This window comes from Pelobates fuscus, chromosome 1 (assembly GCF_036172605.1).
Source record: "Pelobates fuscus isolate aPelFus1 chromosome 1, aPelFus1.pri, whole genome shotgun sequence".
NCBI classification, from domain to species: Eukaryota; Metazoa; Chordata; class Amphibia; order Anura; family Pelobatidae; genus Pelobates; species Pelobates fuscus.
The window spans coordinates 21,017,256-21,035,778 of record NC_086317.1 but is presented as its reverse complement, the minus strand read 5'-3'; positions in this window follow the sequence as shown (position 1 = coordinate 21,035,778).

Sequence of the window (18,523 nt, the reverse complement as noted above, 5' to 3'; positions counted from 1 at the left end):
ACCTCCCCTGGCTATGACTGACAGAGCCTGCATGAAAAAAAAAACTGGTTTCACTTTCAAACAGATGTAATTTACCTTAAATAATTGTATCTCAATCTCTAAAATGAACTTTAATCACATACAGGAGGCTCTTGCAGGGTCTAGCAAGCTATTGACATAGCAGGGGATAAGAAAATCTTAATTAAACAGAACTTGCAATAAAGAAAGCCTAAATAGGGCTCTCTTTACAGGAAGTGTTTATGGAAGGCTGTGCAAGTCACATGCAGGGAGGTGTGACTAGGGTTCATAAACAAAGGGATTTAACTCCTAAATGGCAGAGGATTGAGCAGTGAGGCTGCAGGGGCATTTTCTATACACCAAAACTGCTTCATTAAGCCAAAGTTGCACAGGTGACTATAGTGTCCCTTTAAGGGCTTTATGACCCTGTAATGTGTTTTAGTAACCCAACAGAAAATATTAGCTATCTTAATCCTATACAACATCCACATGCGATATATCATTAATTAAGGGTGTATATAATGAGAGAGTGTGAGTTTATAAATATATAATAAGGTAAGAAGGATATAAAATACCATTTGCATATGTTTTCAGTCCCATCAAACAGTTAACAAGCATATTCAATGAAGATATACTCACTCAGATGAGGAGACAGTATAGGGCAGATTTTCACATCTGACTCTGGAGTGGTCATTATATTCGAAAAAGTGTCCTTATTTTCCTTCAAATAATTCACAAACAAGACCTTATAACTGGGAATCAATTTTTCTTTGTTTTGAAGGTGCATTAAGGCGATTCCAAAAGCAATAACCATTATAAAAATTATTATCCTTAATTTGCCAGATCGACAGGTAAGGGCACTTTGGACTCCCATTGCTTGTGTTCCCGGATGGCTAAATTCACTTGTAGGAGCTGGTATGTGTCTGAAAAATTGCAACAAAGGATTGTGGCAGTGGGTGTAATAACAAGGCAGGTTGTATGCTGTGATTTTGCACCAAGGTTGATAGGGAGGACTGATCAAGGGGATGAAGACCAGCAAATCAAGGATAGTAGAGGATTGTTTTAGGCTTATACAAGAATAAGTCTTGCGCTTAAACTTCCACTACTCCTGGGACTCATCTAGGAAGTTTTGTCTTGACATAGCAGATGAGCTTACACATAATGGCCATTGGAGTAATACTAAAAACCTCCAGTTGTTTAAATGTGCATAGGGATTTGTGATAGTGCACAAGTAACTATTTTTTGGGGGGGTCACTATCCCTAATCCCTATGCACATTTCAATAACTGGAGGTTTTTGGTATCACTCCAAAGTGCAAGCTTGCTTTAATACGTAAGGGCACAGGAGTATATTGGAGCTGATCTTCTGACCAAGTCTGTAGGGTTTAAGGGTATTGTTTTTGAAGGACTTAGTGGAGGTAGAAAGGCTTAATCTACCTGACAAGTGATGGCAGCTGATGACAATAATTGCTGTTACTTACCTTTTATGTCTTTTGCTTCCATTAAATTTTGTTAACCTCAGGAGACAATAGACACAACCATGAAGGTTCCTATATCCCCAAAGCTCTATAGAGTAGATGCCCGTTTACCTGAAAGAAAAAGATGAGTGTCACAAACACCACCACTCACAGACAGACGCGTAACTTATAATAAAAATAAAAAATCGCTCTTAACATCACTCATGCCTTTCTGAAATAAATGTTGCCACCAAAGAGGCAATTTATAAACAGGTTGACTTAGGTTACCCCAACCAAACCTAAAATTATCTGTGAAACCACAGCATTACAATATAAGTGTCTTTGGTAATATAATTCTTGTGCCAGACAGCACAGACTCAAATGCAGGGCTACCATCAGAAATTTTGGGGCCCCTGACAAAGCACAAGGTCTGCCCCCCCCCCCTCCATCCCGGGCCCGCCCACGCCCTACCTAGTCCGTTGACAATGATGCAGGATTGAATGTGGTGTGTATGGTGGAAGTAAATTAGAATGTGTGTAATGGATGTAGTGTTTGTGTGTATTAGATACTGTTTGTGCAGTGAATGCAGAGTGTGTGTTTGTGTAGCGGATGCAGTGTGTATAGTCAACATAGAGTGTTTTTGAGTAGTGGATGTAGTGTGTGTTTGTGTAGTGGATGTAGTGTTTGTATGTACTATATGAAATGTGTTTAGTGGATGCAGTGTCTGTAGTGGATGTAGTGTGTGTATTAGACGCAGTGTCTGTGTATAGTGAATGCAGAGTGTTTCAATTTATGGTGGATGTAGTGTGTGTACTGTGAATACAGGATGTTTGTGTAGTGGATGCTGTGTGTACAGTTAATGCAGAGTGTATGTTAGTGTAGTGAATGCAGAGTGTGTGTCAGTATAGTGAATCCAGAGTGTGTGCATAGTTTAGTGAATGCAGAGTGTGTGTTAGTGTGTAATAAATGCAGAGTGTGTGTTAGGGTGTAATAAATGCAGAGTGTGTGTTAGGGTGTAATAAATGCAGAGTGTGTGTTAGTGTGTAATAAATGCAGAGTGTGTGTTAGTGTGTAATAAATGCAGAGTGTGTGTTAGGGTGTAATAAATGCAGAGTGTGTGTTAGGGTGTAATAAATGCAGAGTGTGTGTTAGGGTGTAGTGAATGCAGAGTGTGTCAGTGTAATGAATGTAGTGTGTGTAAATTTGTAGTGAATGCAGAGTGTGTGTTAATGTGTAGCGGATGCAGAGTGTGTGTTAATGTGTAGTACCAGACTGTGTCCTTAGTCCGGTGTATGAGAGTACCAGACTGTGTCCTTGCTCCGGTGTACGAGAGTACCAGACTGCCCTTACTCCGGTGTATGAGAGTACCAGACTGTGTCCTTATTCCGGTGTATGAGAGTACCAGACTGTGTCCTTATTCCGGTGTATGAGAGTACCAGACTGTGTCCTTATTCCGGTGTATGAGAGTACCAGACTGCCCTTACTCTGGTGTATGAGAGTACCAGACTGTGTCCTTAGTCCGGTGTATGAGAGTACCAGACTGTGTCCTTATTCCGGTGTATGAGAGTACCAGACTGTGTCCTTATTCCGGGGGAAGAGAGTACCAGACTGTGTCCTTATTCCGGTGTATGAGAGTACGTCATAGACATACTGACACACACACAAATATTTTGACACACAGATAGACCTACTGACACACAGATATATTGACACACAGACAAACAGACATACTGACACACAGACAAACAGACATATACAGACACACAGACAGATATATTGACACACAGACAAACAGACATACTGACACACAGACACACTGACACATAGACATACTGACACACATGTAAAATGTACATTTTTAAACCCACCCTCCAGTTTCCTACCTTTTGCTGGAGGGTGTATTCCCTGGGGTCCAGTGTGGTGCCTGAGGATGATGGGAGTGAGGATCCCCCATCCTCACTCCCTCCCAGCCGGCTGCCGGAAAGCAAGGGGCCCGGTCGTGGGGGGAAAGAGAGCCCGACCGGGCCCCTGCTGATACAAGCCCTCCGGGTGGCCCTAAGTGCATGGGCCACCCGGTGGGACTCAGAGGAAGGGGGAAAAATTTTTACATCTTTTTTTTTTTTTAATCTAATTACATGTTTCTCCCCCCTCCCTGCTTACCTTGTCCAGGGAGGGGGGAGATTCCATGATCCCTGGTGGTCCGGTGGGGGGCCCCCCGGCTCCCCTTTACCGCAGAGGGGGCCCAGGCAGCACACAGCCTCTCTTCTCTCCTCTGTTCCAATAACTCTCGCGAGACCCGCGGAGCGTTGCCATGGCAACCGGGTCTCGCGAGAGTTATTACAAGAGAGAAGAAGCTGTGTGCTGCCTGGGCCCCCTCTGCGGTAACAGGGAGCCGGGGGCCCGCGGCTGCACACATAGATAGCGATATTCACTATCTATGTGTGCAGGGAGGGAAAGTGGGGCCCAGGACTGCCAGAGCAGTCCGGGCCCCCCAGGGCCGCCGGGCCCGTGACAACCGTCATGGTTGTCACCCCCTGATGGCGGCCCTGCTCAAATGGCAGTTCCAGGATTACAAGTTGATCCATCACGCAATACTGTGTCACACCTAGGACTTAGGATAACGTATAACCGGACCTCTGAATGGCCGGACTTAACGTCTCCAAGAATAGTCAAAATACTTGCCGAGGTCAGGGACAAAGAATCACACACAAAGATGAGGGAAAGCCAAAAGTCAAGGATATCAGATATCAGGGAAGTCAAAACAAAGCCAAAGTCAAATACCAGAAAATCAAGATCAGGAACGAACTCTTGGATAACCAAAGTCATCAAACCACGACAGGGCACTGAGCAAGTGGAGAATTGGTTTTAAATACCCCTCCTGTGGATCCGATTGACTGTAACCGGCCGTTGACCCCAAAGGCAATTACCAGGTTTCCATGTGCATGATTGCTGCTCAGCACAAACCCTCCTGTGGATTTGATTGGCCATGTCCGGCCTTTGACCCCAAAAGTAATTTCCAGGTTTCCATGTGCATGATTGCTGCTCGGCACAGCTTTTCCTGTCAGGACGGTAATGTTGCTCGGCACAACATTTCCTGTCAGGACGGTAAATGCCATTAACCACATTTGCGGATGAATACGTGACAGCAGTGTTGAGAAAGCACCAGGGGGTGCGAAACGCGTCCAGGGTACTCACCTCATATCTTTTTGGGTAGTGGTGTAGGTTGTCTCTCTCTCATCTGGCAGCAGCAGGTATTGCTATTTTATTGACACTTTTTCATCTTATCCAATACTCCTAATTTTGCACATAAGTTCAATTTTTGCCTTGATACTTGGAGTATGATTAACATTTCAATTCATTGCATGCTGTTTGCATAATACCATATCTGCCTTGATATTCATCATGTGTGAGGACTGCCATAATACATTTTCTGCCATATTTAGTTTTTTGCACTAATTATAAATAAATGTGAATTTTTGGCAACATATTCATTCCCTCATTTATTCACATAGAATTTTTTTTCCACATTTTTTCTGTGGATTGCAGGGGTTTATCCCGGAATGCGCATCCATGCCTTTATTCTATGAAGTATTGTCTATGTTTGGGAAAGGTCCTGCACGGGAATTTAACCTCACTTATTATACAGGACTTTAGAATTTTTCCTGTTATTTCATATATCATTACTTGTGGTGGCGGCATCATTTGTGGATGGATCTCACTGCCCATCCACACTTTTTCTATTCCAGTGTTGGGACATTGCCCAAGTTGGGCAAAATGGCTGATAGGGTACTCACACTACCTTGCTTTTACATTGGGTGCCCCATCCTCGTATCTCCTGGACCCATCAGGCATCATAGAATTTTACAAGTGTCAGTAATTTCAAAGAACCATACATAAACTCCATCTGCACTTGATGTGGTAGGGTCCTCTTAACACAGTAATGCAGCTAACAGATAATGGGGACACTATCTGCATTAGGTCCCGTTTAAAGCTTGTGATAGGAGTGCAGCAGGCTGGAAAGAAAATTAGGGAATATGCAGCTATGACGCATCGTAATAAAAGTTTGGGCACAATAAACAGGATTACAGTGGCACGCAAAGAGTCCTAACAGGAGTGGGCAATGCAAAATTGTACATCAATAGGCAGAGAACACAAGTAATTACCGCACCCAAGAAAGGAATGATACAGTCTTCAGAGGACCTCATGGTGGTAAGTACATCAGATATTAATTCATGCCTTGGTCACTCTTTTCATGCTCATTTAAAGACAAAAGTGTCAGAAAATCGAAGCAAGAAAATATGTCTAAATATTTGAACTTTCTAGGGAGGCATATAGGGCTAAGGAGATGGAAAAAGATGGTAATGGGGATAAGGATGTAAAGGACTTTACTGAGATGTTTTTGGGTGTACGAATCTTGTTAGATAGAGGCAAACCCACATCAGTCACTAAATATATTAAAATACATGGGTTTATCACTGATTCCCTGATTTCACAGAAGACAAAAATAGTGCACCCACATAACACCTGATTGTAAAACTCACATGTAAAGGGAAAAAGAAGGAAACTATCAATATTGATCTGCCGAGAAAAGTGTAAAAAACGCTGTGCCCAACAGTGGGTCAAAAGTGCATGTAGCTCACAGTGGTTCTTCCAGTCTTTTAAGTCCTAGTTTGATACCTCGATATAGGGTCAAACATCTCCTGAGAAAGTTCTGAAAATCACAGGATGAAACGCTTAGAGCAGACAAGAAAGGCAAGCTACAGACGACATCCCTGCATATTCCTGCAACCTTTCCATCAGACGTACCTTTGATGAACTGCACTTCGCCACTGGGTTTTGGAGAGGCCTGCTTGCCAGCCTCTTGCCCTGTGACTATGGCCCCTGGGGTGTATTGCCGTTTACAAACTCCATTTGTGCATATTGGATTCTAAAGTACTGTTTCTGCCCCTTTAAGAACTATTGGCAAGGATTTGCACTTTCAAAGTGGCACTTCGGATAAAGCCGAAGTAGTCGAAGTGGCCGCCATTTGACATACGAACATGTGGCAGTGGCCATTTTAATGCAGTCGAACACGTCCAGCGGTGTTTGGTCGTCGAGTTCATGGAACTCAAATTGGATACTCGATGGCACGAACACCGCTGAACTTTACCTTCTCCAGAATTCAACACTTCGACGGAAATCGAAGTGCGTTCGACAATTCGAATGGCACTTTAACTTTGAGTATTTGCACGAACGTGCATTCGAACGGAACTTAGCATTTGAACTATTGGAAATAGACCGGCCACACAGCCAAATTCGCTGGAACTGTTTTGGTCATGAAAATGTGCTAGCGGTCAGTCAAATATTACTTCCATAAAACTTTTGAACCCCTGCTCTGATCTGGGTGATTTTTGGATATGTTGTTTGCCCGTATCCATATCTAGGGATGTATAATTTATGGGGATATTTTTGTGTTTTGGAGTGTTTCTGGACTTTGGGTAAAAATGGATAATTTCTGCCTGTGGATAATTAGTATATTCCATTAGCTAGCTTAATTATATCACAGGCAGAGGGGAGGGCTTGCTGACTGTATGTCAGGAGTGTTACTGTGATAATTATTGTTCCTATTGGTTTGTGTCCCTTTTGTTCCTGTGTACCATAAGGTCCAGGGGGTGTGCCTCTGGCCTTAAAATGTGTATAAAAGAAATGCCTTTGTGCTCATTAAACCAGACCTTCTTACCCCCAACTCGCAGCCTCATGTTGCAGGGAACAACTATACCAGCTATATCACTGCTAGCTCTTGTAAGAGCTCTCTCTTCAGCTATACAGCTATACTCTCCTGGGGGAGAGGTACTTCCCACACGGTCCTGGATCCAGAGGGAGTACTAGGGTGGGAAGGAGACGGCAAGACCCAAACCAAGCTACGGTGGTTTGTGGAGTCTGCGGTGGCTATGGTGTCCAGTGCTGTGCTTGGTAAGCGCTAGGAGCATCGATTGGTGGACGGTCCGTCACAGTACCCTAAATGGTGGAAAATTGGGACTTAAGAGACTGGGAGAACAACTGTGAGCTACATGAACTTTTGGCCTACTGTCGGTTATAGTGTTTTTCAACACTTTAATTGGTAGATCAATGCATTGTTGTTTGTGACTTTTTTATATTCTATTGTAGTTTTTATTTTGTGTTATTAATACATTTATTGTGCAATGATATTTTCCTTTACATGTGAGTGTCACAAACTTCAGGCTTGAAAAAGACCTCATTGAGGTCGAAACGTTGCAATAAATCTGCTTGAAGAACAATCACAGTGAGTGCCTGGGATTCTTTCTATATACAAACTTCAGGATTGTGATTTTATTGATATAATTTTCACACTGTGATCAATGTGATATTTGGTGCTCTCTTGGGGTATTTAAGATTTTTGTCTACAACACACTTGTGTATATATTTTTAGTTGAAGGCTAAGTGGAAGTGGGCCGAGAGAGGCTGCCTCTTCACGTATTATACCTGCCTCCTGCTATCTTGTGTTTTATTATAAGACCAGGCTGTAACTCTTGGTATAAAGGTAGGCCCATTCACTAACCCCACCTGACAAATCTGGAGATGTCACTTCTAGGAGTGGTCCCTTAGTAGGAAACAGGACGTTTTAGGAGGATCCAACATTTGTCTCATCGAACAGACCTAGCAGTTAATGATGCTTTAGCTCCTATGGAAACTTCAGTTATGTATCTGTCTTTTAAATCAGCCCTGCAGTTAGAGCAGAGAGCAGGTCCTGGGAAATAATTAAAGGTGACATAGAATCTGAAGTTTTTACTTCATTTGATACTGCTATAAGGGACAATATTATATTGATAGATACATCAAAACTCAAATATACTAAAAGACAGATTTAAAGATGGACACTCACAAGTCAAGAACCTTCACCTGAGGAAGGCTAAACCACCGAAACGTGTTGTGCAAACGATTTTACTGAAGGACTTTATCCATACAGCTCCTTGCCCTTTGTACATGTAAGGTTTTCATGTAAAAAAAATTAATAAATTGAGTGCTCTATTCTAATTTGGTTCTTCTTCTTCTTTTATATAGAACAATCGTACTTATATTCAAGTCTGCAGCTGCTGGCTCTGCAGCTGTTTGCCTTTGGCCTGCCTGCTGTCTGCTGACATCATCAGACAAGGTGGTCTGACCAAATTACAATGCTTCCCCAAAGAATTGGCTAAAACTGTCAAGGATGATGGCAAACCATTTGCAATAGTAGACAACCCATGGTATTGCAAATGGGGTATGTCCAGTCTTTTTTAGAAGCCACTTAGTCACAAACACTAAATTTCAGGTCCCACTAAATTTGCAAAGACCCAATATAGACAAGTTCATTTTAAGACCTGTACCTATTAGTGTCATTAGGAAACAGCTTAATAATCTAAAAATGAAAAACCAGTCTGGACCTGATCAAATCCCAGCAATGCTGTTGAAGCTCAGTGAGCCGGCAATTGCTAAACCCGTCACAACCCTAATTAACGAATCTTTGGTGTCTGGATACATATCCAAACTTTGGAAGACTGCAAGAGTAGTGCCTATTCATAAAAGTGGTGACACTACTTTGGTTCCTAACTATCGCCCAATATCATTGCTCCCAGTATTGTCAAAAATCTTAAAAAAAATGCGTCCACACGCAACTATGTGAGTATTACCAACAATCTAACTATCAGACCTCTGATCAATCAGGTTTTCACCCAGATCGCTACACTACAACTGCCCTCTTAAAAGTTTGCAATGGCATCCTGTGGGGATATTTATGGGATAATAATAGTAAATAGTTGAGAATTGCCCACTATTTCAATTCTCAGATCTCAAAGATTGTTATCATGTAAGTGAAATGTATTCCATATAAATAAAATCACGATTTGTTATAAAAATAGATACAATTTATTGTGACAATTTAAATAATAATAATAATATGTAACATGCGTGATAATAATCAATGAATATTTAGTATAACATAGTATGCAATACAATGGCAATGGCAATACACATTCCAATGGTTAACACAGTAAAAATCTACAGCACCAATTGATTTATGAGGGCTTCACAGAGAACGAAAGTGAAACTTACACACACAGAAAAGCTTTCTTTCACACAGCTTGCAGCGTAAGGCCATAAAACTTTAGCTAACAGTTAGAATAACCCTTTCAATGCTGGCTAGACCTCCTAGGTAATTAAGACCTATTCTCATGTAATTTTAAATAAAATAACACCTAAACCAGCTCATTAGTCATTTCCTGGAACCATCCAATAAGAGTAATCTACCATGTTCTATAAGCAGAATTTTAACTTGCCTAAACAGATATTTTATCTTATTTTAGAGCAAATCAATACACCTGGATAAATATCACAATATGCTAACATGTGATAATGTCACATTAATATATCATTATTATTTTCCCACCTGCAGAATGGGATGCTATAACTATATATTCTTTAGTAACTAAGATTTCTAAATATCGAAATCTGATCGTGATTTATCCAGTCATATATCAAGCTATTAGAAATTTTTTATTAATTTAGATTAATTAAATGAAACCAGTATAATTACCAGGTAGGTAGATATTCTCATCAGATGAGTAAGTAGTCTCAGGAACTGAATGGATGAGTGATTGGTGTGTAAGAAATTCTGAGTGCCCTGGAGTGGATATCTGTCATGGATTTCTCTGCATGGCCGAATATGAAACCCAAACTCCAACTCACTTCAACTCCGACTCTTTGACTTTTTTGCCCCTCTCTGCCCTTTGTCTTAACTTTTTAAAGGGAAAAATTCTCTGTTCGTCACTAGGTGATAGACCAATAGAAAACTGGAGGTGTGGTTACCTTCCAGATAGCAAATTAAGTATTTGGTCTATAGAGGGCAGTCTCGTCCCATTAAACATTCCTATCCAGGAAAGAGTTAACTTTTCCTGGTGGCTATTTTGACGTCATTTAGCTTATCTTTATGGTTGCCATAATTTTAAGTTACTTGTCAGTTCAAAAAGTTTCTTTGGATTTTGCCCAGACAGTGTGTCTCCAATTCCTGCTGTAATTTCTAATACGACAGTTAGAAACTTAGTCTCACCTTTCACTTACAATGGGAATCTTGTAAAATTTAGAAAGTAAAATTAATTACTAATCTTCTCTGTCACTAATGTCTGGGTTTAGAATTATTTCTATTCCATTAACATTTAGACAGTCTTCCATCCCCCTTTCTCATTTCTTATCACTTGGTTTGTATATACAATGCATTCTTTAGCTCCGGCTAGGTTAGTCACAGAAAGGATAGAAATGTGTGTCTTTGTTAGCTTGAAATCCAAAATGGAGTCTGCTCTGTTCTGAGTGATTCAGGCAGTATACACTTTTAATTTCTATCATAGCACAAAATGTCTGGCGATATAAATATCCTGACAATCCAAACTGACATGGAACAAGGAGACTTAAATGGAGCAATTTTCCTTGGTTCCTTATCGGATCACTCACAATATGTGTCCATTTCTGACAGTGACTCCCTCCCTGTCCCAGTCACATGTGGTGTTCCCCAAGGTTCTATTCTCGGCCCCCTACTATTCACATTATTTATAAATGATCTCCCTAATGTCTGCAAATCCTCACATGTACGCAAACGGCACAGTAATCTATGCAAGCAAATCCAATCTACCACAGCTTGAGGCTGTGCTCCAAGACCAGTTCACAGAGGTAGAAAAGTGGATCACAAAAAACAAACTCAAATAGCACACTGACCGCAGTCCACTCTTTCAAATACTTGGGTATGTTGTTAGACCCCTGTGAATAAATCCCTATTTATCCCTATTTATTCACCTCATTTCACCTTTATTCATTCGGTAGATTTAACTACCGAACAAAGACCACCCCCCTGGCTCATTAAGCTTCAAAGGATTAGTCAATCAACCCCTCTATCTGTGCGGCCAGCGTTCGTACTGCCGAACGCCACGTGGCTGACAAAACCGCAGCCATCTTTTTTCAGCCGAAAAAAGGCAGCGGGACTTGGTCGTCGAGTGTCTGGAACTAAAATCGGACACTTGACTTCCCGAACACCGGTCTCAAACAGACGAACGCTGGAACTATATTTCCCGAATAGCTAGAAGAGCGCTATTCTGTACTTTTGTGCATTTGACAGAGGGGAACAATTGCTGCTAGGAGCCAGGGGGATCCATTCGGTACTTTATTCGTTTTTTCCCTTTTATTGAAGTGACCGGCAAAACCACCCAAAGTTATGGAACTATTTTGGGCAGCCCACCCACGGTGAACTGGTCACAAAAGACTTCCATGTTTTTTGAGAACCCCTGAACCGATCTGGGTGAAATTTGTGGGGATACCTCATGTATAAAGGGGTGTTCCAGATATTGGGGAATAATGTGATTTTTCTGCCTGGAGATAATCAAGTTATTACTCTATCAGACTTGATTATCTCCAGGGCTAGGGGAGAGAATTGTAGGTGTGTGCTGGGTGTGTTTTATGTTGTTACTGTGCCCGATTGGTTAATCTCTGTCCCTCCTTGTGGGATGTCCCCTTGCATGGGGACTGGCATAAAAGCCGGTGTGTGATCATTAAAGTGCAGTTCTATTTGTACTCTTCTTCTTGACTTTGGCTGATGTTTGGGGATTCATATGCCATATTAAGGGAATTATCTTATAAAGCTACAGGTATTTGTATTCGTATGGACTTCGTCTATTTCAACTACCGAACGGAGAGCTATATTCACTGAGGCTCTGGCGGCTCGGGAGGAAGCTATTGAAGGAGGTTTAAATATACTTGGTTTCCTTACAACCCCAATCTATTGTTAGGCCTCCACTGTCAGGATCAAGACAGGGATCCAACACGCAGAGTACTAAAACCTATAAAGACGTGTACCGGACCTTAGAGTGGCCGGACTAACGTCAAGTAAACAGAGAATGGTCAGGGGCGAGCCGAGGTCGGGGGAACGAGAAGACAGGTAAGTGAAAGCCAAGCCGAGATCAAGGATAGGAGAGGTAAGCAAAGTCAGGATACAAGCCAAGTCAATAACCGAAGGAACAATCAATAAAATGCACTGAGGGAACAGACAAGCTGAAACCACGACAGGGCAATGACTCACTGTAAGTGAATACCTTTTATACCCTGCTTCTTTAATTAATGACCATGCCCCCAAAACGTCCTACTTTGAGATTTTCGGCGGGTCGTGACACGGCGGCATATCGCCGCGTCATAAAAGGGGGCGGGGCTATCGCGGACGGCGTCCGAATTGCCGAAATTGCTGGAGGAGAATGAGGTCTGAGTAAGAGGTACCATGATAGTACCCCCCCTCTTAGGAACGCCCCTAGGGTGAAAAGAGCCAGGTCGAGAGGGAAAGCGGGCATGAAATGCCCGAAGAAGGCGAGGAGCGTGAACATCCGCGTGAGACACTCAGGATCTTTCCTCAGGACCGTATCCCTTCCAGTCAACAAGATACTGTAATTTGCCATGAGAGATGCTGGAATCCAGAATGAACCTAACCTCATATTCCTCCTGACCCTCAACCTGAACAGATGAGGGAGGAGCCGAAGCTGAGGTGTACCTGTTACAAACAAGAGGTTTCAGGAGCGAAACATGAAAAGAATCAGGAATGCGCAGACCAGGGGGAAGCGCAAGCTGATAAGCAACTGGGTTGATTTTCCGCAAGACTTTGTAAGGTCCAATGTAACGAGGTGCGAATTTCATGGAAGGAACCTTCAAACGAATGTGTGGTACTTAGCCACACCTTATCCCCCGGGTGAAAAATAAGAGCAGGCCTTCTGCGTTTATCCGCATGCTGTTTAAATAAAGTCGAAGTGTGAACAAGAACCTGGTGAATCTGATCCCACAACTTCCTCAGACTGGCAACATGATCATCAACCATTGGTATACCCTGAGAGGAGGACACCGACGGCAGAATGGTAGGATGAAAGCCATAATTCATGAAGAAGGGGCTTTTATGAGTAGACTCGCAAACCAAATTGTTGTGCGCAAACTCCGCCCAAGGAATCAAATCAACCCAATTATCTTGATGTTCAGATACAAAACAGCGCAGATATTGTTCGATCTTTTGGTTGGTACGTTCGGCAGCCCCATTAGACTGGGGATGGTAGGCCGAGGAGAAATTTAATTTGATACCCAACTGGGAACAGAAGGATCTCCAGAAACGAGAGACAAACTGGGGACCTCTATCTGAGACAATATACATAGGAATTCCATGCAAGCGAAAGACTTCCCTCGCAAAAATCTCAGCCAATTTGGGTGCAGAAGGTAGCTTAGGTAAGGGGATAAAATTAGACATTTTTGTAAATCTGTCAACCACCGTGAGAATCACTGTTTTGTTGTTAGAAACCGGTAAATCAACAATAAAATCCACAGCTAGACTGGACCATGGTGTCTTAGGAATTACTAAAGGTTGAAGTAAACCACATGGAAGGGTGTGAGGCTGTTTATTCTTAGCACAAACGACACATGCCATGACATATTCTTTAACATCCTTACGTAAGGTAGGCCACCAAAGATTTTGGGAAATCAGAGAGTGAGTCTTATGAACGCCAGGATGTCTGGCAATTTTACTGTCGTGGAAGCATGAGAGTATTTCATCCTGAAGGTTGGGAGGTACGAAATACTTTCCTTCGGGAGTAAGTACAGGCGCCCTGCTTTGAACCTTTTCAATATCAAGCAGTAGAGGGGAGTGTACTTTAAGACTAGTATTGGCTACAATATACTGTTTGGGGACTATAGACAACATAGGGACCTCCGCGAAAGTGGCAGGTTCATATTGGCGAGAGAGAGCGTCTGCCTTAGTATTCTTGGAGCCCGGTCTGTAGGTAAGTATGTAATTAAAATGGGCAAGGAACAGGGACCAGCGAGCTTGCCTAGCGGACAATCTTTTAACCTCTTCAATGAAAGATAAATTCTTATGGTCCGTCAAAATATTAACTGGTTGTAAAGTCCCTTCTAACAGATGCCGCCATTCCTTTAAAGCCAATATCCAATGTCATACCTACTCTCTGTGTCAGTCAATTTTTTAGAGAAGAAACCACACGGATGTAGCGGTTTATCCAACCCCTGTCTTTGAGAAAGCACAGCCCCTATACCAGTCTCAGAAGCATCAACTTCCAGTAGGAAAGGTAAAGAAGTGTCAGGGTGAACCAAAATCGGGGCAAAGGCAAAAGTCTCCTTGAGAGTCTCGAAGGCAGCCAAAGCCTCCTTAGTCCAAACCTTGGTATTAGCACCCTTCTTTGTCATGTTAGTAATGGGTGCTATTATAGATGAGAATCCGTTAATGAAGCGCCCAGGGGAGGGCTGGCAGCCTTAGGCCTGGGGGGCAAATCCAGTCAAGTGGCCCATTGCACCAAGAGGAGAGTAAAAACACCTTTCCCATGTGATTGAACGTGTGTGTGTGGGGGCGGGGAAGCAGTCACCTAAACAGACAATCAATGACAGGAAACACACTTTTGGATTTGGCACACACTAAAAAACGCACACTCACTGACAGGCACACGCACACACTCACTGACAGGCACCCAGACACACACAGAAAGACACATTGTTACAGGCATACTGACTCAGACAGACAGACATACTGACACACACAGGCATACTGGCTGACACAGACAAATTGGCACACACACAGAGACATACTTGCACACAGACATACTGACACACACACAGAGATACATACTGGTACTCACACAGACACACACACACAGAAAGACACACTGTTACAGGCATACTGACTCAGACAGACAGACATACTGACACACACACACACAGGCATACTGCCTGACACACACACAGGCAAACTGGCACACACACAGAGACATCCTTGCACACACATAGACAGACATACTTGCACACACATAGACAGACATACTGACACACACACACAGACAGAAATACTGGCACACACATAGACAGACATACTGATGCACACACACAGACATACTGATACACACACACACAGACATACTGACATACTAACGCACACACAGACATACTGACATACTGACGCACACACAGACAGACATACTGACACACACAGACATACTGACACACACAGACATACTCATACACACAAACATACTCATACACACACACCCAAACTTTACACTTTTAAAACCAGTGGACAGGGGCTGAGTAAGGGGACAGGGCTGTAGTGGGGGACAGGGGGTGGTAGTGGAGGGTATAAGCTGTAATTGGGGGTTTAGGAAATGTACGGGGGGATAGGGGCTGAAGCAAGTTGATGGCTACAATTTGGGAAAGGGGCTGTGGTGTGGGTAATATGGCTTGCAATTGGGGGAGAGAAGCTGTAGTGGGGATGTTATGGGGGTGTGGTGGGGGGCATGGGGCTTAGGAAGGGGGCAGGAGCTGAGAGGGGGGAAAGGAGTAGGGAAAGGGTGGGACAGGGGCTGACCAAGGGGACAGGGGCTGAGGTAGGGGACAGGGGCTGACTAAGGGGACAGGGGCTGACTAGGGGGACAGGGGCTGAGGAGGGGGGACAAGGGCTGAGGTAGGGGACAGGGGCTGAGGAGGGGGGACAGGGGCTGAGGTATGGGACAGGGGCTGAGGTAGGAGCTGACTAAGGGGACAGGGGCTGTTGAAGGGGAGGTGGGGGCAGGGGCTGAGGTGTGGACAGGGGCTGAGGTGTGGACAGGGGCTGAGGTGGGGACAGGGGCTGAGGTGGGGACAGGGGCTGAGGAGGGGACAATGGCTGACTAAGGGGACAGGGGCTGAGGAGGGGGTACAGGGGCTGAGGAGGGGGGACAGGGGCTGACTAAGGGGACAGGGCTGAGGAAGGGTGACAGGGGCAGGGGCGGACTGACCGGTCGGGCACTTCGAACATGGTCCGAGGGCCCGGCCAGGAGGGGGGCCCGCCATCAGGGGGCCCGGCCGCCCCTTTAAATGCTGCAGCTGCCTGAGCGCTCTCTGAGCGCCCCTCCATGGCCCATTAGCCCTCAATTGTAGTCTCTACTGGGGCCTTGAAGGGATTATTGCACTTTTGTTCCTTGTGTCTAAAGATTGTGTAGGGTGTGGCTGGAGGCGGGACATGGGTGGCGCTTGCTGCGGAGTATGGGTGGGGCCTGTAAGGGGGCCCTTGATTTATTTTGCCCGGGGGCCCTGAGGGTTCTCAGTCCGCCCCTGGACAGGGGCTGAGGTAGGGGACAGAGGCTGAGGAGGGGGCAGGGCTGACTAAGGGGACAGGGACTGAGGAGGGGCAGGGCTGAGGAGGGGACAGGGCTGAGGAGGGGAATAAAAAAAAACACTAAAGTGTATTTCCCCCCTCCCTGAGTCTTACCTTAGGCCAGGGAGGGGTGGAAAGCAGCCAACAGGAGCAGCAACCAGCAGCAGCCAGTGAAGTCGTCCTCTCCTGATGATGTCAGGAGGAGGGGCCGTGACTTCCTCTGCTCTTCTCCCAGACTCCCCAGCGGTCCTGTGAGAAGAGCAGTGGAAGTCACGCCCCCTCCTCCTGACATCATCAGGAGAGGCTGACTGCAGACTGCAGGAAGAGTGAGGTAAGTTGAAAAATCTGACTCCTCAGCCAGAAGCAGGGGATTCAGATTTTTCCTTTTTTTGCTGGGTGTGGGCGGCCCTGGGTTTAGGGCGGCCGGGGGGGCAATTGCCTCCCTGCCCCCTTCCCAGCCTGCCCCTGGAAGCGCCTATAATAATTGGAGAATCCGACAAACCTCTGTATGGCCTTGAGTCCAGCGGGTAAGTCTAAGATAGACTGAAGTTTAATAGGGTCCATCTTGAAACCTTCATCGGAAATGACATAACCCAGGAAATCTATCTGGGTTTGATCAAAACTACATTTCTCCAATTTGCAGTACAAACCGTGTTGTAAAAGCCTACGCAACACCCTTCTTACCTGTCTGTGGTGAATTTACTTGTTTCTGGAATGTATTAGTATATCGTCCTGGTATACTACTACGCATTCCTCTTGAAATTCTCTCAACATCTCATTGATTAGTTCCTGAAAGACAGCTGGAGCATTACATAGTCCGAATGGCATTACTGTATATTCATAGTGACCGTAATGGGTATTGAATGCGGTTTTCCACTCATCACCCTGTCGGATTCTAACCAAGTTATAAGCTATAAGTCCAACTTGGTAAACATTTTGGAACCCTTGAGTCTATCGAACAACTCGGTGATCAGAGGGATAGGATACACATTTTTAATGGTTATTTTATTAAAACCCCAGTAATCTATGCATGGCCTCAGAGTGCCATCCTTCTTAGTGACAAAGAAAAATCCAGCCCCGGCTGGGGACGTAGACCTTCTGATAAAGCCCTTAACCAAATTTTCCTTTATATATGCTTCTAGTACCAGATTCTCCTTAGTAGATAATGGGTACAAAGTACCCCTGGGAGGCATTGTGCCAGGCAGAAGCTTAATGGTACAGTCTTGGTATTGTGGAGGTATCGGTAAGTCAGAAACCTGGGAATAGTTGGTAGGTATGTCTGCTAAAGGAGCTGGTGTGATCCGTTGCAAGCATCTGCCATTACAGCCCAAACCCCATGACACTATTATGTTTTCTTAACCATGGATACCCCAGAACTACAGGAAATGAAGGAGAAGAAATTAACAATAGAGAAATAATTTCCTCGTGTAACACGCCAATAGTAGCTTTGATTGGTATGGTCTCATGAGAAATAATGGGCTCAGATAATGGTCTACCATCTATGGCCTCAACGGCCAAGGGTGTCTCTCTTGGTTGAGAAGGAAGGAGTTTTTTTTTAGCAAAAGTTAGATCCATAAAGCTTTCTGCTGCTCCAGAATCTATTAAGGCAAAAGTATTAACAGAACTCTTCTCCTAGATCAAAGAGATAGGAATTAGAAGCCTATGGTCTTTTTGTTTATTTATAGAGGACGAGATTGCATCACCCAAGGCCTGTCCTCTGGAGGTACTTAGGTGCGAGCGTTTCCCGGCCTAGTGGGGCAGGTAAGACGTAGGTGACCCCTTTGTCCACAATATAAACAAAGACCCTCCCTTCTCCTGTATTGTCTCTCCTGCTCAGTTAGACGAGTAGTCCCTAATTGCATTTACTCAGGTAGTGCTAGAGCCATAGAATCG